A 25,359-nucleotide genomic window follows, 5' to 3' on the forward strand; every position below is an offset into this window, starting at 1 on the left:
TAGCATCCCTGAGGGGTGGCGTTCAGTTCTTCGGGCCTCTGCAAAAGTGACCACAAATTGTTATGGAGGCCAGAAGTCTGAAACCCATTACCCTCTGCCAAAACCAAGATGTTGGCAGGGCCACACTCCCTCTGGAGGCTCTAGGGGAGACTTGCTCCTGGTCCCTTCCAGCGTCTGGTGGCTGCTCTGTGACATAACCACTGGTGTTTTTGCATCATTGGCGAGCATCACATGCTTCCCTTGACTTGTGACAACACTGTTCCAATCTCTACTTCCATCCTGGCATTGCCCACCTGGACTATCAAGGTCTTCAGTCTGTACCAACTTTCCCTGGTGAGGTAACATTCACACTTTCCAGGAATTTGGGCCTGATATCCTTGGGGCCACCCTTCAGCCCCCTTTATGGACAGAGTCGGGGGTCACTGTGATATGCATATGAAGAAGTGCATGATGACTTTTTATTCCATTTATTTTTATTCCGTTTCTTACTGAAATTGTATGCTTCAAGAGGAAAGATTTTTAAAAAAAATTTAATCAGTCATACTTTATGGGTCATGATGTCGACCCAATGAGGGTTTTTGGGAAAAATATTCATGGGGCCCCAGCTGATTTACAGCAAGAAAGAGCTTTGTCAGCTGAAACAAAGAGGTGGCTCTTGAGAGTCAAACCACAAAAGGCTTTCTCACAAAGGATAATTGGCACTTAACCGTGTGCCTCCTAATCTTCACTTAGCATTGAGGGAGATACTGAAAATTGTGAATAAGAACAAATTGCAACCTCTACATGCACATCTTCTCATGCTGACCAGAGAAACAATGCTTTTTCCCCCATTGCCCCCATTGAATATGTTGTTTTGGGTGAGGGAATGATGTTTTTTGTCTCTGAAATAAGGGATGATGTTAAAATCGTTTTCATAATGCTGTGTATGTCTGAATCCATAAACCCCGTTACTTGAATAACGTATATTAGGGGTCTACACTATCTTATTAGAGGCAAAATACCTCTATGATGAACACCCAGATAAGATAGCAGGATTTCCCCAGGAGGCTGAACTGTGGGGCTGAGTTGGCTTGTCGAGAGTTTGACTGTTTACCAATAGTTAATGGTTTTCTTCTCTTGTCAGATGAAGAAATGAAGAAAAGCAAGATAGGGCGTTTGATATGAAAAAAAAAAAAATCCACATCCACATTCAAGTACTGCAATGGGACGTGAATGAATACTTTCTAGGGCCATAGTCCACGGAAGGGTGAAAGTGGTCTGTCCTCAATGCCATCACCTCTAGAAGCATTTACCCTCTGACTTTCAGATGTGATCGATGGTCTGTGTAGCATCCAACAGGGCAGGAAGAGTAGTGTCATGAGAAACCGCTTCATGTAGTTTTAAAAATGGAATTTGATTTGCTATTTAAAAAACCACTTTATTGAGGTCAGATTAACATGTAAAAAGCTGTGCATGTTTAGTGTATCCAGCTCAGTGAGTTCAGGGATAAGTACACACCTGTGAAACCATCCATACCACTAAAGGCATAAACATATCTGTCACCACCCGAAGTGGAAACCGCTTCCTTTTCTATTTGACTTCCAAGATTTGTAGAAAAGAGGCATCAAACATCTTCTAAACATCGAACATTTACTAAAGCCAGCAGTCCACGTTTGTGCTGAGCACGATTTAAGGTCTCCGCACCTGGACACATTTGAGAAGTGTTCCCCCATCTAAGCCTGCTCCGAGGGAGGTGCTGGGGAAACAAGATGAACAAAACCCTCTCTTTGTCAAGGACTTAAATCTAACTTCGAGATGAACACAGGTACAGGATACTGAATAATAAGGCCGTGTACGGTTTGTAATTATACAAAGGAATTGGTATTTGCCTAGCAGCACTCAGGTAAGTGGCAGAACTAATGCCAGGAGAGGGCATCAATAGTTTTTTAAAATTTTAAAGTTTGGCGTGGTAGGGGCGCCTGGGTGGCTCAGTGGGTTAAAGCCTCTGCCTTCGGCTCGGGTCATGGTCTCAGGGTCCTGGGATCAAGCCCCGCATCGGGCTCTATGCTCAGCGGGGAGCCTGCTTCCCCCTCTCTCTCTGCCTGCCTCTCTGCTACTTGTGATCTCTCTCTGTCAAATACATAAGTAAAAAATCTTAAAAAAAAAAGAAACATGGTTTGAAAAAAAACTGCAATATCATTCAACAACATGAATTTACTACTTTCTAATCTTGAATATTTGATCAGTGTCCCAAATTTTTCTGATTGTCTTGTAGCAATGTGCATGTGCACGACTATGCGTGTATGTGTGTGTATATATGCAACCATGTGGATGTGTACGTGTGGGCATGTGTGCACAGGTGTATGTATATATTTGTGCATACGTGTGTGTGAGTGTATGTGTGCATCTCTGTGTATGTGCACCTGCGTGCATGTGTATGCATGTGTGTGTGCATGCATGCACATGTGTTCACAGGCATATGTATGTGTGCATATGTGTGTGTATGTATGCATCTCTGTGTATGTGCATCCATGTGCAAGTGTATGCATGTGCATGGGTGCACAGGTGTATGTATGTGTGTATATGTGTACGTGTATGTGTTCATCTCTATGCGTGTACATCCACATGCATGTCTATGCATGTGTGCACGTCTGTGCATACATGCATGTGTGCGTGTGCACACACATCCATGCATGCATGTATGTGTATGTGTATGTATACATGCATCTGCACACATGCATGTATGTGTGCATGTGTACACATGTATATGTACGCACATGTTTATGCATGCATGTCTATGTGTGTATGTATGTGTTTATACTTGGTTCATTGGAATCAGGATGCAAACAAGGTCCATTTATTGTATTTTATCAATTTATCTCTTTTTATACATTAAAAAGATGTATAAACTCCTTCCCATTTTTTTCTTTGTGGCCTGACCGTTAGGAAAAAAAAATGTGGTCAATTGATCCACTTTTGTCTTACTGCTTCTGGATTCTCTGTCATGATTAGGGAAGATTTCCCCACTCCCAGGTTAGATACATTCATCCTTGTTTTCTTCTGATTTCATATTTTGCTTTTAAACTTCTGATCTGCTTGAAATTTATTCTAGTGTTTGGCATGAAGAATTGATCTCATTTTCTATTTTCCCAAATGACTCTCCAAATTTCCTAGTATCATTTATAAAATGCTCATCCTCACAATGATCTTTTTAATTTCTTTACCCTGTTCTTCAAGGGAGAACATTAGTGTGAGAGAGATGAACCAATATTATTCAGACATTATAACTAATAAGGCAATCTATATGTACTGACATAGATAAATGTCCCTCATATATCAAAGTAAAAAAAAGATCTAGAAGAGTATGATTATAAATTAACTCTTGTTTAAAATTACTTGTTTATATATTAGTATATGTAATATATGTTACATATAAAATATAAAATAGGGTGTATTTATATAATATATAATGTATTTATATCATAGATATAATTTATACATATAAAATAATGTATTATATATACATGTATATATTATATATACACATATATATACACACATATGAAACATCTGGAAGGCTATTCTTCAAATTGTTAATAATGGCTGATAATGGTTTGCTCTAGTGGTGGGCTGGGGGTAGAATTTTAATTTTTTTCTTTGTACATTTCAGTATTTTTTCTACGAGCATGTGTTTGCTTCAAAAATTCAAATCTGAGAAAAATAGGCCATTAGCATAGGCTGAACTTCATTTAACAAATGTTTCTCTTTTTTTCAAATGTTTCTTTAAAAAAAAAAGATTTATTTATTTGTTTTAGAGAGAGAACATGTCTGTGTGAGGGAGCTGGGGGAGGGGCAGAGGACGACTCTTCAAGCAGACTTCCTGCTGAGCACCGAGCTGGACATGGGGCTCCATCTCACAAGAGACCAGGAGACCATGAGCTGAGCTGAAGCCGAGAGCCAGATGCGGATGCTTAACCAACGGAGCCAGCCAGGAACCCCTAACAAATGTTTCTTGAGTTTATCTGTGTACTAGGTTTGCTTGTATACTCTATGTCTATGGTTCTCCCACCCCATATTTTAAAGTCATCTACCTGTTCTGTTTCTCAGTTTCCTACTCTCTAAAAAAAAAAAAAGAAGAAGAAAGCAAGCTTCAGAATGCACTCAGGAGGGATAATTAGGAGACCTGAGGTCTTGCCTCCATTTTTCCAGGCTAGCTGGTGAACTTGGGTGCACGGCTTCTCTGACCCTCTGGGTCTGTACCTATTAAGCGGGTGGGGGGGGGCTTGGATCAGATCCTTTCTGTATTGTGGTACCCTTCTCTGGAATTCCATGACCTGGAAATGTTTACATGTACTTTGCACATATCATCTGACTGGTCCATTCCAACCCGGCTGGACAGTCCCAGTACAATCCTTTCCATCCAGCCCGACTGGGATGCAGTATGATGGAGTTTCTACTCTGTTGGGTTATATCCATTCTGCAGACCTGGATAGACATTTATTTAATTTATATTTAGTAAGTATCATAGTTGGAAAATGCAGGGAAATTTTTTGGAAGGGAATTAAAAAGGGATTATATAAGCCCCTTGAGTTGTAAGTTGGCATTTAGTTTTGGGGGTATTGAAGTTATTCTATTTCCTTCAATAAATTTTTTTTTTGAGTGGTAAGTTTTTAAGACAGCCTTTTTTTATTTTCTGAGGACAGTGTGATTGCATGATAGATGCCTTCATTTAAACAAATTCAGCTATATGCATGTGGTTCTGCTGCTTATTTCTCATACAGTATGGAGCTTACATGCAAGCTGACTTCCTCATCTGTGCTCAGCTGAAAAAATAGCTTCGTTCCAATGCCATAGGGACTATGGGTTGGCTTGATCAATGTATGTCTGAGTACTATGTTTAGCAGACAATTAAAGGAATCGATTTTGACTATGATTTTTTTCACATTACAAGCTGCCATTGGAAGCTAACACTCACATAAAATATGCGTCTTTTATAATATATGTTCATTGCAGAACATTTGAAAAAATGTAATAGCACAAGAACCGGAAGTCATCTCCTCTCAGGGTTCTACATGGAGATGACAGTTAGAATGGTTGTTAAGGGTGTATGAATCTCCAATATTTATTCTATGCATATATTTATGTGATAGGACATAAATATGGGATATTAGTCTAGGGACCTTCCCCCACTGCGTTCCCTCGTACTCCAGCCTGGAGCCATCCTTCACTCTTCCCTCTACACCATCCTTAAAGCTTGCTTTGTGAAACTCACGTCAGAATTAAAAGCCTTAGCTGTCTAGCTCTGGGATGTGAGTATTTTGAAGGTTCATGTCCGGATGAATTCAGTGCGTGTAAGTGACTAGGGATAAACAGATAGAAGGGAGGAGGGGCCAGGCTTCCCACCCCCACAGGAGAGATGAGGAATCCCCAGTCTGGGGGAAGGCTTTGTCGGGGGGGACACAGAGTCCTTGCCAAGGGAGACGTGGGTGGGGCTGGTCCTCAGGGGGACTTAGCACTGAGCTGCTGCGCCAGCCTTGGTCTGAACGAACACCATCTGTTGCCGACCGTGGGGGGCCTTGAGGGAGCTGTCAGGGCCTGTTGGCCATGGTGTCCTCCCACATGAGTAAGTACATGTCTTACCAGAGCCAAGGAACAAAGTCGGTGCTCCCTCCCTATGGCGCTAGAAACGCCCACAGAGATCAGCCAGTGGGTTTTTGGCGCGCTGATCATCTGGCATCAGTGCTGTCCATCTGTTCCCTGAGACACTGCTAGTGTCCCTCTGAATTGCCTCGTGTGGCCAGGGCCTGCTTCTTGGGTCAGCAACACTTGTGAGCCCAGCTGGAGCCTGTGCCTTGGACACCTTGGAGGGACAGCGGTGGGGCCATATGGAAAGACCCAACCGTGATTCTTTGGTGGGACTGTGTTAAATCCGCTCTCTGGGAGCACCTACCCCATCTCTGAAATACCCCAAATCAGGATCCTACTGTATGCCCTTCTTAGAGACCCTGCCTTCCCACTTTATAATCTGATCATACACTTTCCTCCTACAATGAAAGAGTCTCCCAGAGTGTGATTTTAATGGTTTCAGAGCATGGGCGGTCACCATGATTGGCTTTTAAAATCCCCTCTCATTGGACATTTAAGTTGATTTCTGAGGCTTTTCTGGCTGCAAATAATGTAACAGTGACTTTCCTTGTGAAATCTTCGTCAATGTCTCTGAATTGAAAACAGACTCTTGACAAAAGGCACGCACTCACGAGATAAATACTGCGAACATTATTGTCTGGGTTTTGGTCTAACTTTCAGGATTCTTTGTGGCCCATAAAGCCGCTGAGGACCCAGCTGCCTTGCAGATGGGCCATGCTCGCTGGGGCTCCATACGGGCTTAACGCACCGGTGGGGGGAGAAAGGCAGACCCAGGAATATAAGATTACCATGGAAACATGCTTCCTGGCTAAATATACATCTTGGTATCTCAGAGTCTGGGATGACCTGTGTGTGTGAAATGAGGTCCCCCTTGGAGCTCAACAGGTTCTGTAGGCTTCAGCACCCCTTGTCTTCCTCCGTACAACTCAGAAGTCCAGTGGAGCTGTCTCCACCCATGAACAGAAAAGCCATGAAATATTAATGATCTGTTAACTGCCTCTGTGGCACTTAGAGAGTCGGTCCCTTCCAAATCAATGTGCTTTGCATTATGCATAAGAGGGACACAGTGTCACGCTTCTCATTGTCCTTTGGGTTTACAGGGCAGGAGGACTAGGCACAGAGAACCAGGGAAGATGCCAGTCTGGGAGGGTCGAAATCCTTTTCTCAACATTTTTCCTACAGAACAATCTCAATCAGGGCCAAGAGAACAGAAAGCGTGTTCCTCATCAAACAACTCAAGACTTGGAAACATGAGGTTTGATGAAACCCAATGCAGCAGTTTGATTTTTTCCCCCTCTTTGAGGAAAGTACTTTCTAAGGAAAGTACAATGACAGAATTTTAACATATTTTATCTCTTTATCTGTAAGGAACACATACTCATTATGGGAAACTGGAGAATACAGAAAGAGATAAAATCTTAAAATTTCCCCCCATTTACATAGACTATTTTAAAAGCAGTTTTAGGTTTACAGCAAAATTCAGTGGAAAGTTCGCAGAGTTCCCATATACCCTCTGCTTCCCCCCATGCATAGTATCTCCTATCATCAACATCCCCAGCCTCCAGAGGGGTGTGCTTGTTGCAGTCAACGAATCTGCATTGATTCATCACCCCCCAGAGTCCACAGCTGACATTAGGGTTCACTCTTGGTGGTGGACATTCTATGGGTTTGGACAAGTGCATAATAACCTGCATTTCCACATACTACCACCGCAGATTAGTTTCACTAAAAATCCTCTGTGTTTTGCCTATTTATTCTTTTATTTTTAACCTGTGTGGGTCTTTATATTTAAAGTAGGTTTTATTCTTGTTAACAATGTGTAGTTGAGTGTTGCTTTTTTAAAAAATTAATTTATTTATTTTAATAAACATATAATGTATTTTTATCCCCAGGGGTACAGGTCTGTGAATCGCCAGGTTTACACATTTCACAGCACTCATCATAGCACCTGAGTGTTGCTTTTTAATCTACTCTGTCAATCTTCATCTTCTACTTGGTGTTTTTAACCATTGCCTTTTTAAAATGATTATTGATATGGTTGCATTAATATCTCTCATATTTGTTTTGTTTCTATTCATGGTCCTTGTTCTTTGTTCCTATTTTTGTCTTCCACCCTTTTTCTATCATATGCGTTTTTTTTTTTTTTTTAAGATTTTACTTATTTATTTGGCAGAGAGAGAGACACAGTGAGAGAGGGAACACAAGCAGGGGGAGTGGGAGAGGGAGAAGCAGGCTTCCTGCTTAGCAGAGAGCCCAATGCAGGGCTCGATCCTAGGACCCTGGGATCATGACCTGAGCAAAAGGCAGATGCTTAACGACTGAGCCACCCAGGCGCCCCCATTTGTGGTTTTGACTGAGCATTTTACATCACTCCATTTTTTCTCCTTTCTTAGCATATCGATTAGACTTTTTTTTTTAACTTTTTCTAGGTGGTTGCTCTAGACAAAGTTTGTAATATGCGTTTACATCTAATCCAAGTCCACTTTCAAGTAACACTGTGTTGCTTCTTGAGTTGTGCAAATACCTTATAATAACAAGATAGTCCTAATTCCTTCCTCCTGGCCCCTGCTTGCACCTCTTATCATTGCTGTCATACATCTCACTTATACAAAGACATATAGAGATATATGTGTATATGTATATATATATACACACACACATTTATGTTTCTATATGGAATTGCATATACTTGTGTATATATAATCATAAGCATACATAATTGAACACACTGCTGCCATTTGTTATTTTTAACACACTGTTATCTGTCAGATCAGTTAAGAGTGAGAAAAAAAGAGTTACCTCCGTGTACACCTTCTCTAATGGTCTTTCGTTATGTAGATCTGAGTTTCTGATCTGTGTCAATTTCTTTCTGTCAGAGGAGGCCAGTGAGAGGATCTGACTTCTGGTTCATCCTTGAAGCCGCCCTGGGCAATCAGAGGATCCTCAACCCCTCCTTGTCCTTGGAATGTCCGCCTTGCCAGTCATTCCACCATGGGAGCTGTTTTCAAGGATGCAGTCTTGAGAGAGTAAGGTGCTTTTGTGGTCAACTAGATGGTGTACTCCTGAATGCAGGACCAGAAATTTGATCACACCCCAGGTGAGGCCCGGAGATCCACGGGTCCTACCGCCAACGAAGACAAACTTCTTGGCAAATTCCCTTGCTCATTAAACCTGCCACCTTCCAACCTGGAGCGGCTGCTTCTTTTTGGGTCTCTCCTTCCCCTGTGTGCATGGTAGTGGTTTCCCATTTCCCCCGAGGAGGCTCCCAAGGTTTCCATCCAACACCTTCTCTCTGAGAAACTTCTCTCTATTTTTTAAAAAAATTATTTATTTATTTGAGAGAGCACAAGTGGAGGGGGGTTTGTGGGGAGCAGCAAAGGGAGAGGGAAAAGCAGACTCACCACTGAGCAGGGAGCCTGATGCAGGGCTCTATCCACCTGAATGGAATTCAGACACTTAACCAACTGAGCCACCCAGGCACCCCTGAAAATCTTCTCTTAATCTGTATCTTGTGAGGCAAGTCCACTGGTGGCAAATTCACTATCCGTCTCCAGAATTCCCTTTATCTCGTATATCTGAAAGTCTACTCATTAAGCAACAACTCCCATTCCTTTCCCCCAGCCCCTGGCAACGGCCATCCTATTTCTATCTCTACAAATTTAACTACTTTAGGTATCTCCTAGAAGTGGAATCATATAGTCTTTGTCCTTTTGGGACTGGTTTCTTTCTTTCTTTCTCTCTTTCTTTCTTTTATCTATCTCTCTTTCTTTTCTCTATCTCTCTTTCTTTTTGTAATAACTATCCTAATGGATGTGAGGTGGTATCTCATTGTGGTTTTGATTTGTCTTTCTCTAGTGATGAGTGATGTAGAGCATTTTTTTATGTGTTTACTGGCATTTGTATATTTTCTTTGGAGAAGTATCTATTTAAATTCTTTGTCCATTTTTATTTTTTAAAAGATTTTTATTTATTATTTATTTTGAGAAAGAGAGACAGTGTGAGAGGGGAAGGGGCAGAAGGAGAGAATCTTAAGCGGAGCTGAACACGGAGCCCCACATGAGGTGTATGACCCATGAGATCATGACCTGAGCCAAAACCAAGAGTCAGAGGCTTAGCCGACTGAGCCACCCTGGAGCCCCAAGTTCTTCATTTTTAAATTAGGTTGTTTGTATTTTGTTGTTGATTTATAGGAGTTCTACATATATATTCTTGATATTAACCCCTTATGTAATATATGACTTGCAAATATTTTCTCCCATTCTGTGTGTTGCCTTTTCATTCTGTTGATTGTGTCCTTTGGTGCACCAAAGCTTGTACTTTAAAAAAATTAAAAAAAAAAGATTTTATTTATTTATTCAAGACAGAGAGAGAGGGAGAGCACAAGTGGGGAGAAGAGTCACATGGAGAGGGAGAAGCGGACTCTGCTGAGCAGGGAGCCTGATGTGGTACTCAGTCTTAGGACCCTGAGATCATGAGCTAAGGTGAAGGCAGATGCTTAACCCACCTATGCAGGTGCCCTAAAGCTTGTACTTTTGATGGAGTCTAATTTATCCATTTTTGTTTTCGATGCCTGTCCTTTTGGTGTCATATACAAGAAAACAATGCTAAAGCCAATGCCAAGGAGATTTCCTCCTATGTTTTCCTCTAAGTTTTATATTTCAGCTCTAATGTTTAGGTCATGGTTCCATTTTGAATTAATTTTTCCATGTGGTGTAAGGTAAGAGTGCACTTCCTTTTTTTCATGTGGATATCCAGTTTTCCTAGTGCAATTTGTTGAAGCAGTGTGACTTTCGTTAGGCCACAGAGCTAGATACTGACAGAGATGGGCCAGAACTTCAGTTCTCTCATTTCCTTAGCTTTTAGGATTTCACCTGATATTCTTTGTCAGTGTCCCCTTGCTCACCATCTCTGATAACCAGCGCATTGCTTTAACAGCACAGAGGTGTTACGGAGCATACACGCTAAAAGTATACTTGCATTTTAGGTTAAAATTAATAAGTCAGGAAATGACAGATGCTGGCAAGGATGCAGAGAAAGGGGAACCCTCCTACACTGTTGGTGGGAATGCAAGCTGGTGCAACCACTCTGGTAAACAGCATGGAGGTTCCTCAAAAAGTTGAAAATAGAGCTACCTTATGACCCAGCAATATCACTACTGGGTATTTACCCTAAAGATACAAATGTAGTGATCCGAAGGGGCACATGTACCTGAATGTTTATAGCAGCAATGTCCACAATAGCCAAACTATGGAGAGAACCTAGATGTCCATCAACAGATAAATGGATAAAGAAGATGTGGTATACATATACAATGGAATACTATGCAGCCATCAAAAGAAATGAAATCTTGCCATTTGCGATGATGTGGATGGAACTAGAGGGTATTATGCTTAGCGAAATAAGTCCATCAGAGAAAGACAACTATCATATGATCTCCCTGTTATGAGGAAGTTGAGATGCAACGTGGGGGGCTTGGGGGGTAGGAAGGGAGGGAGACAAACCATGAGAGACTCTCAATCTCACAAAACAAACTGAGGGTTGATGGGGGAGAGGGGTAGGGAGAGGGTGGTGGGATTATGGACATCGGGGAGGGTATGTGCTATGGTGAGTGCTGTGAAGTGTGTAAATCTGGCGATTCACAGACCTGTACCCCTGGGGCTAATAATATATTACATGTTTATAAAAAAATAAAAAAAATAAAAAAAAGTATACTTTCATTTTAAAGGAAGAATTTGTTGTCTCCATTTTTTTTTTTTTAGTAAGGAAGCCATACAGTTCTTCCCACTCAACTCGTCATCTAGCTACTCCTCTTTTACTGTCCCACCGAGTCTAGAAAGGAGACCAAATGACAAAGATTTGGCTTCATGGACACCTGTCATTCATACTTTACTTCACATACTTGTCCTTATTAACCATGGGGCTCCTTAAGAACCAAGCCTCTTCTCCCAGGGAAAGAAAGTGGGCTTGTTTCATAAAGTGTAAATATTTGAAAATATTATGATATGATTAGTGTAAGAAGTCCAGACTTAGTTAACTTAATTTCTGAACTACATTCTATCTACTCAGACTCTTTTTGATCATGATTCTAGTTTGGTTCACATCTAAACTGCCTTCTATCTCATTTTCTTTGCAAGAGTTGGGATTTAATGTATTCCAGAGGGAAAGATTTAATACATTAAGGAGTAAAAATATTCGAAAATCACTTTTGGTATGTGTTAAACAGGACACATTTCATTCAGTGTAAGCCTGTGCAACCCGATATATATTGGGTCCACATGGTCTAGTCTTAACAAGATGTTACATTTGAAGAAACATAACCCAGTGAGTGAAAGTAATTAAAAGCAATTCCAATATTATCAATCATATGGTTATTGATTAATATTAAAGTGGATTTTTGGAGCACCTGGGTGGCTCACTCTGTTAAACATCCAACTCTTGGTTTTGGCTCAGGTTGTGATCTCATGGACGGAGAGATTCAGCCCTGTTTTGGGTTTAGTGCTCAGTGGGGAGTCTGCTTGAGGATTCCTTCCCTCTGCCCCTCCTCCTACTCCTGCATGCTTGTGTGCTCTCTCTCTCTCAAATAAATAAATAAATAAATAAATAAATCTTAACAAACCCATTAAAATGGATTCAATTCATAACCCACATTTCTATCAATCTCTGCCTCTTTCACATACTTGCCTCACCCTGCCCATCTACAGTCAAATATCTTCCCTAACACCTATCCCATGACTTCTTCTAATTTATTCTCTCCTCTCCCTCCTTCTAGAGTTCTTTTTCTCTCTTCAGATGTTTGCTTCCTCAAAGATTTTACTGGCATGTCAAAGGGATGGAAATGAGCAACTCTCATCACTCTTGTCCAGGCCACTCTCATTTCCAGCCCAAATTACTTCATTAGCATCTAAACTGGTATCCATGCTTCTTACTGTCTGTCCCTAATACAGAAGCCAGATGATCCTTTAAAAATTATGTCAGTCTTACCTTTCCCCCATCCTGAATATTTATTTGTTTACTATCTGTTTCTCTTACTAGACCCTAAGCTCCTCCATAGTGGGGAATTTTGTCTGTGTGTTTCCCTATTGTATCCTCAGTGACCACAACAGTGGCTGGTATATGAGGGTACACCCCAAATTTGTGTAATGAGAAACTGAGTTGATTAATGAATTTTTTTTTTTTTTGCTTCTTTCGTTTGTGCTATTTCTTTCTGCAAGAGCTGGCATGATTTCAGCTTCAGATTACAGAAAAGACAGCACGCTTTAGCTTACAGAAGCAAATACAAACAGATTTTGAATGTGGACAATACAGTATCATTAAGACTTCACAACCAACGGGGAAAACAAATCTTCTGTCTGAAGGAAAACAAATTCCGTATTTCTGGCTGCCTTCCTGCCACTACTTGCTATGCCAAAATTCACAAATATATCTATATCTATCTATTCTCCCCCCTCCGCCCCCCCCACCAGGAGTCTCTTTTTAATAAAGGGGGGATTAAAAGGAGGGAAGTGGCTTAAACAATAAGGAAGTTAATGTGCTTACATAACTGGAGCTGCAGAGGTAGCCAAATTCTAGCAGCTGGGTAATGACCTCGAGCTTGCAGATGGCTTTGATTTCCCTCTCTGACATCTGGTACTGCTGTGTGGACACCTCATATCCTCATTCCACCTTTCATCCTGGCATTGGCACAAGAAGAAGCTCTGCACAGTGGTTTTAGCACCTGGATTCAGCTGCATAGTGTGTTTTTCACTCTCTGCTCCAGGGATTTTCTGATTTCCCCAATTTGGGGACTCTTGTGGGAACCAACTGGAGGGCCAGCTGGACACTTGTGCCTAATCAAACCTGCGAGTGTGAAGAAGTTCATTCCACAGGCAACATTTGACCAAGGGTAGGTGAAAAGTGGCAGAAAAATGATTTGCTCTTCCAAATGTCCAATGGTGACATTTCTGAGTTATAGTCTGTAGAATTCCTTGGAATTTCCCCGCAGAATGAATATTTGGTTGTCAGCAGTAGTGACTAGCTTGCTAATGTGCCCTTGTATTTACTTTCCTTTTTCTCCTTGTTTTGTTCTTCAGAGTCTCCCCAATCTTGTTCCCTGGGGTCATTTTAAATAAACTACCTGTACACAAATCCCTGCCTCAAGCTCTACTTTCAGGAGAAAATTAAGCTAAGACAGCTCCCACCAGAAAGGACCCAGGAAACGAGCCACTTGGGATGGATTCTGTGACTCGATCCCTCACTGGCCTGATGGTGGTGAGGACCTCATTGTTGGTGGGAAGTAAGAGCAGGTAAAACCCTGGTTTAGGAGTGGTTAACTTGGGTTAAGACTTAGCCATTGGGTTAATGTTCATCCTCTTCATGGTTATAAAATGGCTGCCAGTAGGAAGTAGGGCGATTTGTTTCCTCTTTCAGTCCAGGAAAGGGATAGAGTAGATTTCTCTTTATGTGATCTCGTGGGCCAGCTTGAAACAACTTCTGTTGCAAAGAAATGCTACCAGTCTTGAGTTTCTGAGTGAATCATGGACCATGGCACTAGAATCACTTACTGGAGTTACTGACCTGGTGAACTTAGGTCAGTCATGGGCCCCTCCTGGGGTTCACATAGTCTCCAAACTTTTCTGAACTTTACAGTTGCTTAGGGAGGCTGGATTGGATGTTAGGGAACAAACTACAACATCCAATACCCCCTTCTCCTGGTCCCCATGATGAACTTGTTCTTCTTCAAGACACTTAGAACATCTCCTCTTTTGTGAAGTCTTCTGTGGGACAGGCTTGTCTCCTCTGCTCTATATCTGGACATAAATGTGGTAGTGGTCTTGAAAGCACAGGGTCTGAAGCCAACTTCCTAGTTGTGTGACCTTGGGAAACTTTGTTGGAACTCTCTGTGTGTCAATATTCTCACAAGTAAATAGGTACTTACCTCACGGAGTAGTTATGAAGATTAAATAAGTTAGAACACATAAGTGGCCTGGAATGGTGCCTGGTAAATTGTAAGTACTCAGTAATGTCAGCTATTATTAATATGGTTGTACATATAAGTATACATATTAATATATTTTATTTTATTTTAAAAAAACTATTTATTTATTTATTTATTTATTTATTTATTTATTTATTTATAGACTGAGTGAGCTGGGGGAGAGGCAGAGGGAGAGAGAAGAGAAACTCCAAACAGAGTCCCTGATGAGCAGAAAGCCCAATACAGGGCTCAATCCCAGGACCCATGAGATCATGACCTGAGCCAAAATCAAGAGTCAGATGCTTTAATCAACTGAGCTACCCAGGCACCCCTAATATACTTTAAAACATATTTCATCTTTATGTATCTGTTATAGAATTTCACTTCTTATCGTCTCTGTGTCTCCATTGTTTGAAGCAAATACATTTCTTTTGAATGAAAGATAGTACTGAAGACATGCTATAGAAACATCTGGAAGGGAGAGAGTGCTGTGGAAAGCTGGGAGAGGTAATAGGTGGTTTGGTCAGGTTTATTGGAGAAGGTAGAATCTCGGCAGGAACTTGAAAGATAAGTTGGGATTTTATAAGATTGAGGACTGGAAATAGTAGAGGAAATAATTGTGTAAAGATGTGGAAGAGAAAAAGAAGTACAAGATATTTGAGGGAATGGACACATTTGGGTAGAATGGAGGTGGGAAGGGAAGTGAGGAGGGATAAAACAGGACAGCTAGGATGGAACCAAAGTGAGGAGAAGCCAAGACTCCCAGTGCAAGAAGGGTGATTTTGTGCAAAGAACCCAAGCTTTGGAACTATGTCATGATTTCACTCTTAACCTCGCCACATACTGTTTGTGTGGCTTTAGACAAATCACCTGACCATTCTAAGTTTGTTTTTATCTACAAAATAAAAAAATGTGCATAACTTGCAGTATTTTTAGGAAGATTAGCAAAAATATACATAGAACATCTTTCAAGAGGTAGGCACATGTTAAAGGCAGCTGTAAAGTTGATGGGTATCATGGCAGGTAGGGGTAAGGGCTTTTTTTTTTTAATACAGGGAGAGTGGCATTTTAATATCATTTGATGGTAGCATAATTGAACCATCAAACTTTATAGAGTGATAAAATCCAGGAAATAAACCAACACATCTACCAGACATCTCCAGTGCATGGAAATCATGGCCGCCTTTGGCTGACTGGCAGGCAGCAAAAGGTAATGGGGCTATTTAAAGTCCTGTCATGAGATTATGTGGATTTCTTTCTTTCCTCTTTCAGACTTGGGTTTATAACTCTGCTTTCAAGCAGACCTTTGCTTTATAGAATTGTTTTTTTTCCCCCATGCTATCATGTGACATCTTCCTCTCTAAAAACCAACAACCTGAATCAATTTTTCTTGGTAAGTTCATGTCCTGAGTTTTCCTATAGTCAAACCCAAAGTCTCTCCTTGCCAGTACAGGGAGTGGAAAAGATTCTGATTCTTTGCATCTTAAACCTTTCTCTGGCTAAAACTGTAGCTAGAAGGACTTTATCACTATCACATTATTCTTAAGCAAAGGCCCACAAAGAGCGAGCACTGGGGCTTTCAGAATTTGCTGGTTTCCATGTTGTAACATATGTTGTGACTTATCCTTTGTACCCATGAACCAATAGCTGCCTGATGGCCTCTACACTGTCATCTGGTATTCTTTGGTTCCTTTCAAAATATAAATTTGTTGTAGACTTTCCCATTTTTGCTCTAATTATCTTAGACTTTGCTGTTCTGATTAAGCGGTGTAGAAGGTCACTGTATGCACATTCCAAAAATGAAAACCATAAAATGAAGGTGTTCTCTATGATGCATTTGTATTATTGAAAGGAATTGTCATAATTCAGCATAGAATTCTGTGGGAGGAGGACATGGAAACTTTGACAGTTGTCCCTTATGTTTCCTAAAGAAAATGGGCAAAAAGACTCTAGATTAAGTGAAATTTGTCTCTTAGGGCTTGAGAAATAGGAAAAGGTAGTTTAGTTTCTATAGAAAATTTTTGGTAAGAGATGTGTCTTGAATTTAAAGTAATTTGTTTACCTAGCTGACTCAAAACAAATAAAAAGAAGGTTTAAAAAGGTATCTTCTCTTCAGATTTTCAGTTAGAAATCAGAATTAGCATTTCTTTACCTATTAGAAAATGATAATCCCATTCATTGGAGGTAATATATCATCATGGCTAGTATCAACCCTAGTTTTGGAATGAGATAGCTTAAGTTCTTCTCCTGGTTTCATTATTTGCAATGATGTGATCTTTGGCAAGTTACCCAAGGTGTCTGAAAATGGCAGAGGGTTAAAGAGTTAGCAAATCAATTTCTACTTTCCATAAAATTTAAAAATATATTCATTTATTTGAGAGAGAGAAAAAATCAGCACAAGGGGCCAGGGAGAGGGCCAGTGGGAGAGGGAGAAGTGGACTCCCCACTGAGCAGGAGCTGGAGGTGGGGCTCGATACCGGGACACCAAGATCATGACCTGAACTGAAGACAGATACTTAATTGACTGAGCAACCCGGTAAGATTTAAAAAGTAATGGTAAAATTTAAAAAGTAATGGTAAGCCATTAATCTTGTGCATCAACTAGGAAAACTTTAGAAACCATATTTTAGAAGATATCTGAAGGGAATAGAAACAAAAAGGATCAAGTGAACTTCCAAAGCTAGAAGTGCTCTTTGTAGGGGAGCTGAGTTTACTTTTTCTTTCCTTATGCAGATTTGCTGAGTCTGATCATGGGTTGAGGAACAGGAAGAAGGACTACATTAGGGGTGGAGGAACCAACAGAGATTTAGACTTTTAAATGGTTGGAAATTTAGAGAACCCCAAATGTCAGACAGTTTGCCTGATAGGATATTTGTTGAATGCTGAGTTGGGGGATTTATGAAGCTACATGCTGGACTGGAGAGGCAGATGAAATGCTTTTGCAGTCTCACAGTGCTTATGAGAAAAATTTCCCCTGGATTCAATGTCCTACAACAAACATGACAGATCTCGTCTTTGAGACATATAAAGGCAGAGTGAAACTAATCTAAGTTAAGCTACTACCTAATTCCATGGAAACTTAATTGCTGAATAAATCAAGGTGATCAACACCTCATGCTATCTAACAGGGGGCAAGATGAACCATTTCTGGAGGAAAAGAAAAAGTTCAGTTTTCAACGATTCCTTCACATACAATAAAAAGTCAGGATACATGCAAAGAGGCAAGAGAATTTTTACTAGTAATCAATAGAAAAGAAAGGAGAAATGGAGTAAATTATCCAAATGTTGAAGTTAGTAGATTTCATTATAAATATCATAAAGAAAATAGAGGAAAAAATGAACAAAATGGACAAAAAGAAAACTTTAAAAATGCCTATGCAAAATAATCAAGTTTACTTTTAAAAAATGTAATGTGTAGGTTTAAAGACTCATTGGATGGGTTTCACAGCAAATTGGGCATAGCAGAACACAAGTTCAGTGAACTCAAGAAAAGTTAATGGAAAATATTCAAGCTAAAGCACAAAGAGGGTAAAAAAGGAATAGAAAAAATATAACATAATAGAAATATAGGACAATAGCTAAATGTTTTATGATGTGTAACATATATGCTCTTTTTCTTTCTTTTAAAATGATTTTTAGAAGGATTTACTTATTTACTTATTTGAAAGAGAGAGAGAGAGAGAGCAGGGGGAGGGACAGAGGGAGAGGGAGAGAGAGAGAATCTCAAGCAGACTCTGAGCTGAATGCAGAGCCCAAACTGGGGCTTGATCCCATGGCCCTGAGATCATGACCTGAGCTGAAGCCAAGAGTCAGACACTCAACTGACTGAGCCACCCAGGTGCTTCTATAATTTTTTAAAATTATCTGTTTATTTGGAGAGAGCATGAGTAGGGGAGGAGTAGAGGAAGAGGTAGAGAGAGATCCCAAGCAGACTCCATGCTGTGTGTGGCTCCTGAGGCTGGCCCTGACCCAGCGATCATGACCTGAGCCTAAATCAAGTCAGCTACCCAACTGACCGAGTCGCCCAGGTGCACCCATATGTGCTCTCTCTTCATATAAGAGCATAGGAGAACGAGAATAGGTCAGAAACAACATTTGAAAAGATAGAAGCTGAGAATTTTCTAAAGCCAATAAAAGACATTAGCCCACAAATTCAGGATGCTCCGAGAAAAACAATCAGGATAAATATAAAGAAAAAAAATACATGGGAACATCATAATTAAACTTCTGGGAGAAACTATAAAGAGAAAATATTAAAGGTAGTGAAAAGAAAGATTACTTTTGAAGAAGTGATACCAAGACTAACAGAATTTCCAGCTGAAAGTATGGCAGCAGGAAGACAATGAATGATGTCCTTAAAATCATTAAAGACAAACAGACTTTCATCCTCAAATTCAATACATAGTGAAAAATAACCTTTAAAAATAAAGGTGAAATAAAGACATTTTATGTTGTGAAAAGCCGAGAGGATTGTTGGTCTCTAACAGAACTCCACTAAAAGAAATCCTAAAATGTGTGGCTCAGACTGACATAAAAGGATCTCCAATAGAAGCACAGAACTCCAGGAAGGAATGAAAACCACTGGAACTAGAAAATATGTGGTTATAGACACATAAGAATATCAGTGTTTTAAAAGAACAATAATAACAATATCTTGTGCGTTTTCATATAGTGTTGATTTTAAACAGCACAGGTTTGAACTGTATGGATCCACTTGTAAGCAGTTTTTTGATAAATACGAAATAGTATTGTAAATGTATTTTCTCTTCCTTATGATTTTCTTAGTCACATTTTCTCCCTCCAGCTTATGATACTGTAGGAATACAGTATATAATATGTAGAACATAGAATGTATGTATCAATCAACTGTTTATGTTACTGGTAAGGCTTCCTGTCAACATTAGGTTATTGCTAGTTAGGTTTGGGGAGAGTCAAAAGTGATACATGGATTTTCAACTGTGAAGGGGTCCATGGCCTTAAACCCCACTGAATATACTACATATACAGTATAATCTACAAAAAACAAAATATATAGTAGTTTGTTACATAGAAAGTTGTCCTATCAAAACTCTACAGCCTGACCAATGCTTGGGACAGCTTTTTTTTTTTTTTTTGTAAGAACACTCTTTAGTCCACATTTGTCACCCCACGATAAGAAAGTTATGCTAAGGTGGCTCAGTTAGTTAAGCATCTGCCTTTGGATCGTTTCATGATCCCAGGGTCCTGGGACTGAGCCCCGGTTTCAGGCTCCCTGCTCAGCAAGGAGTTTGCTTCTCCCTCTCCCTCACCCCTTCCCCTCTGCTTGTGCTCTGTCTCTCACTTTCTCTCTCTCAAATGAATAAATAAAATCCTTTTTTTTAATAAAAAGGCTAGTCAACCACTTTTTAATAGCAAGTTTTAAAATGTGGTGTCAGGCTGATATCTAAGGGTCAGGTGATAAAATGAAATTCAGTAATCTGAAAGGATTTATTTGAAATGTATAAGGAGAGAGAGACTGTTGGATCAATTTTCTGTTTCTGCAAGGGAGATGAATGGGTCAGAAAACTTGCTTGGAAAAAGCAGCTGGTCTAACTACTTAAGAGGAAATAAGTCTGTTACTAATCCTAACACTTAAAATTCAATCACTGTAAAAAAAAATATGGAAACAGGGGTCCCTGGGTGGCTCAATAGGTTGAGTGTCTGACTCTTGATTTCAGTTCAGGTCATGATCTCAGGGTTGAGGGATTGAGTTCTGCATCAGGCTCTTTGCTGACCATGGAGCCTACTTGTAATTCTCTTTCTCCCTCTGGAGAGGACTCGTGTGCTCTCACTAAAAAAAAAAAATAAATAAAATAAAAAAATAAAGAATATATGAAGACAGCACAAAGATCAGGGAGAATGAAATAGAATTAAATTTTTGTAAGATTTTTGCATTATTTGGGAAATGATAAGTCAAAAGGTAAAATGCAATTGGTTAGAGTTGCACCATAAAACTTCTAGAATAACTAAGTAAAGTAAAAATACCATAAAGGAAAACAGAAAAGCAAATTGAGTGTATATACTGATTTACTTAAAAACCTTGATCATTGAGAAAGAAGGTAGAAAAAAGAGAAAGAAACAATGAAAGATGGGACAAATAGAAAACAGAAACTCCCAAATGCTTGGAAATTATGCCACCTATCTCTAATAATTCCATGGGTCAAAGGAATCACAATAATCACTAGATAATAGTTTGAACAAAAATGTATATGGAACATCAAAACTTAACCAAAGCAGTGTTTAGAGGGAGATTTATAGCTTTAAAGGCTATTAAAATTAATAACCCAAGTTTCTATTTGAAGAAGGAAAAGTCAGAAAATGAAATCAAATAAAAGGATGAAGGAAATGAAAAGAAACCAGGATTTAACAAAATAAAATGCAATGGAATAAAGTTTACAAAATTTGTTTTTTATTGGTAAGATAATAAAATTGATAAATCCCAGGTAAGGAAAAATGATAATTAAAATTACCAAAATGAGAAATGAAAAATGGGTCATCACCACAGCAAATAAATTTGAAAACTTAAATGAAATGGTTAAAGTCCTTGAAAAGTAATAGTTTGGCAAAGCTGATATAAAAAGAGATAGAAAATATGACTAGTTCAATAGCTAATAAAATAATTGAACTTGTAATAAAAATCTTCCCATAACAAACTTCAGGCTCTAATAATTTCACTGGTAAACTTTTTCAAACATTTAAGAAAGAAAGAATACCAATTCAGACAAATAAGTCCAGAAAATAGAAGGAAGGAAAATTTTCGGCTCATTTTATGAGGAAGTACAACTTTGATATGAAAGGTTGATAGAGACATCACAAGAAAGCAAAATCATAAGTTAACATCTCTAATGAACACAGAAGTTATTTTAAGAAGATTTATTTATTTGAAAGAGAAAGAGAGAGAGAACATGTGTGTGTGAGGGCCCGAGGGAGAGGGAGAGAGAATTTTAAGCAGACTCCATACCTAGCGTGCAGCATGGGGCTTGATCTCATGACCAAGAGATCATGGCCCAAACCCAAACCAAAAGTTGGACTCCCAACCAACTGTCTGACACAGAATACTTTTTAATATAAAAATAGTAAAATATGATCAAATCAAATAAATAAGATATAAAAATATATGATATCATTGCCAACTGAGGTTTGTTTGGGGAATATGTGATTGATTTAGCATGCAAAAGTCAAACAATGTAGGGACACCTGTCTGGCTCAGTGGGTAGAGCATGTGACATGATCTCAAGGTTGAGTCTGAGCCTCATGTTGGGGATAAAGATTACTTAAAAAACAACTAAAGTTAATCAATGTAATTATCCATATTAATTGAATAAAAGTAAAACTATATGGTCATCTCAATAGATGGAAAAATTTGACCGATTTTTCATTATAAACTTTTCAGCAAACTCAAAGAAGAAAGGAGGCTCTTTAATCTGACAAAGATTAAAAAAATAAGCACCCATGGCTAATATCATCCTTAATGGTAAGAATGCTTTTCTTATGAAATTAGGAGGAGGATATTGTTCATTATCACCACTTTTATAAGTAACACCATATACAGCAATATGAAGACTTTTCCCCCTGAATTTACAAATAAGACAAGGATATCCAGGATTACCACTTTACTTCAACATTTTATCAGAGGTTTTCATAGGAGCAATAAGGCAAGAAAAAGCTTAAATAAGAAATAGAAACGTTGGAAACAAAAAGTAAAATTTGTCTTATTCATATATATATCATATGGCTTCAAAATCTGAAATAACATACAAACTGTTAAAATTAATAAGTGAATTTAGCCAGGATACAAAGATACAGGATATGGAGACAATATATTAAATATTTAATAAATATATTAAAATCAATGTACTTTGATACTGGATATAAAGTCAACATAAAAATTTTTATTTTGGTATATGAACAACAAATAATTGGGAAATGACGTTAAAGTACCAGTTACAATAGAATCAAGAGTTTGAAATACTTAAACATAACACTAACAAAACATGTGCTAGATCCCTTCACTGTAATCTATAAAGTAACACTGGGACAAAAGAAGATCTAAACAAATGTAAAAGGAGTAGAAGACAACGTCGTTAAGGTATCAATTCTTACCAAATTCATCTATAGATTTAAGGTAATTCTAATAAAACTCCCATTAGGGTATGTGTGTGCACGCACATGTGCATATTTGTGCGTATGTGGGTAAATCAGTAAGTTGGTTCTGGGGAGGAGCAAGATGGCGGAGGAGAAGGAGATGAAAATATTATTAGGTTCCAGGAGTTCAGCTAGATAGTTATCAGACCATTCTGAACACCTACAAACTAGACAGGAGTTTGAAGAGAAGAAGAGCAGCAATTCTAGGAACAGAAAAGTGACTACTTTCTGGAAGGTAGGACGTGCGGAAAAGTGAATCCGAGGTGATACGCGAGAAGATAGACCGTGGGGGAGGGGCCGGCTCCCGGCAAGCGGTGGAGCCCGCGGAGCACAAAAGTGAACTTTTAGAAGTCTGCTCCACTGAGGGACGTGCTCCAGAGGCTAAGTGGGGGTGGAACCCTCACAGGGACAGTGTGGTCTCAGGACCTGTGGGGTCAGAGAAAGATCTGGGGGCGTCTGAGTGTGGTAGAGCCGCCAGGTATTGGAGCAGGGAAGCCGGCTGTAGAGATGGAGCCAAGGAGGGGGCTCTCAGCTCGGGATTACCTTGAGCCGGGATCCAAGGCACAGTCGGGTCACTGCTCTTCCAGCAGAGACCCCAGAAGTGGGAGATCCAAGGAATACCCCTCCTTCCTGCTCTGGGAGGGGTGGCACGGGATTGCCCAGCAGGAATCTGCTGGGTTTGGAGACGCCAAACGGGGTCGTGCGCCAGAGATAGAAACGCTCAGTCACAGGCCGGGTGAGCTCAGAGCGCGGGAGGGATTGAGCGCTTTTCTCCGAGGTGCACTGAGGAGCGGGCCCGAGCTCTTGGCTCCGCTGGGCGGAGACTGGGCGGCCGCCATCTTCATTCCCGTCCGAGCTCTACGGAAAGCGCTCAGGGAACAAAAGCTCCTGAGAGCAAACCCGAGCATATGACTTAGCCTGGCCCCTGGCAAGGGCGGTGCAGTTCCACCTCGGGCAAAGACATTTAAGAATCACGGCAACAGACCCCTCCCGCAGAACATTAGCAAGAACATCCAGTCAAGACCAAGTGCACCATTGATGAGAACTGCAGAACTTCAGAGGTTGGGGAAAGCAACGCATAGAATTCATGGCTTTTTCCCCATGACCCTTTAGTCTTTCAAAGCTAAATTTTTTAAATTTTGTTTTTTTCTTCTATTTTTAATAAATTTCCCTCTTTTCTATTTTAGTCTTTTTAAAAAGTTTTCTTATCAATACCTTTTCAAAAGTCTTCTAAAATATTCATTGTTATAGTCATATTCTATCCCTTCATTGTATTTAACCTTATTTTTTGTACATATATAGCTTTTTCTTTCTTTAAAATTTTGGGATACAGTTTCTTCTAATAGATCAAAATATACCCTAAATCTAATGCATGGCTTTGTTCTAGTCTCCAGTCTGATCACATTCTTTCCCCTTTTTTCCCCTTTTTCAACCAACTTCTTATCTTATCAATTCCTTTTTTAGAATCTTTTAAAATTTATATTAGTCTAATTTATATTAGTCTAATTTGTCTAATATATATATATATATAGATAGATATATTAGACTGGTGACTAGAACAGAGCCACACACTTGATTTTGGTGTATATACAAATACATATATATATACATATATGTGTATATACATATACATATACATATACATATATGTGTATATACATATACATATACATATACATATACACATATATGTATATATATGTATTTGTATATACACCAAAATCAAGTGTGTGGCTCTGTTCTAGTCACATATATGTATATGTATTTTATATATAATACATATACATATAAATAAAATGAAATACATAAATAAAATAAATACATAAATAAAAAATAAAATACATACACAAATATATGTATAAAATACATATGTGTATTTTTTCTTCTCCTTCTTTTTTTCCTCCATTCTTCCTCCTTTCTTCTCCCCACAGTTTTGGGTCTCTTCTGATTTGGTTAGTGTATATTTTCCTGGGGTCATTGCTACAACTTTAGTATTTTGTTCTCTCATTCATCTATTCTTATATGGATAAAATGACAAGGCAGAAAAACTCACCTCAGAAAACAAGAACAAGATGCAATACTGATGGCTAGGGACCTAATTAATACGTAAATTAGTAATATGTCAGAACTAGAGTTCAGAACGGTGGTTATCAAGGTACTAGCTGGGCTAGAAAAAAGCATGGAAGATACTAAAAAATCCCTTTCTGGAGAAATAAAATCCCTTTCTGGAGATACAAAAGAACTAAAATCTAAAATCTAACCAAGTTGAAATAAAAAAAGCTATTAATGAGGTGCAATAAAAAATGGAGGCTCTAACTGCTAGGATAAATGAGGCAGAGGAGAGAATTAGTGATATAGAAAACCAAATGATGGAGAATAAAGAAGCTGAGAAAAAGAGAGACAAATAACTACTGGACCACGAGGGGAGAATTTCAGAGATAAGTGATACCATAAGATGAAACAATATTAGAATAATTGGGATCCCAGAAGAAGAAGAAAGAGAGAGGGGCAGAGGGTTTATTGGAGCAAATTACAGCAGAGAATTTCCCTAATTTGGGGAAAGGAACAAGCATCAAAATCCAGGAGGTAGAGAAAACACCCCCTCAAAATCAATAAAG

The sequence above is a fragment of the Martes martes genome (genome assembly GCF_963455335.1).
Source record: "Martes martes genome assembly, chromosome: 7".
NCBI lineage: Eukaryota > Metazoa > Chordata > Mammalia > Carnivora > Mustelidae > Martes > Martes martes.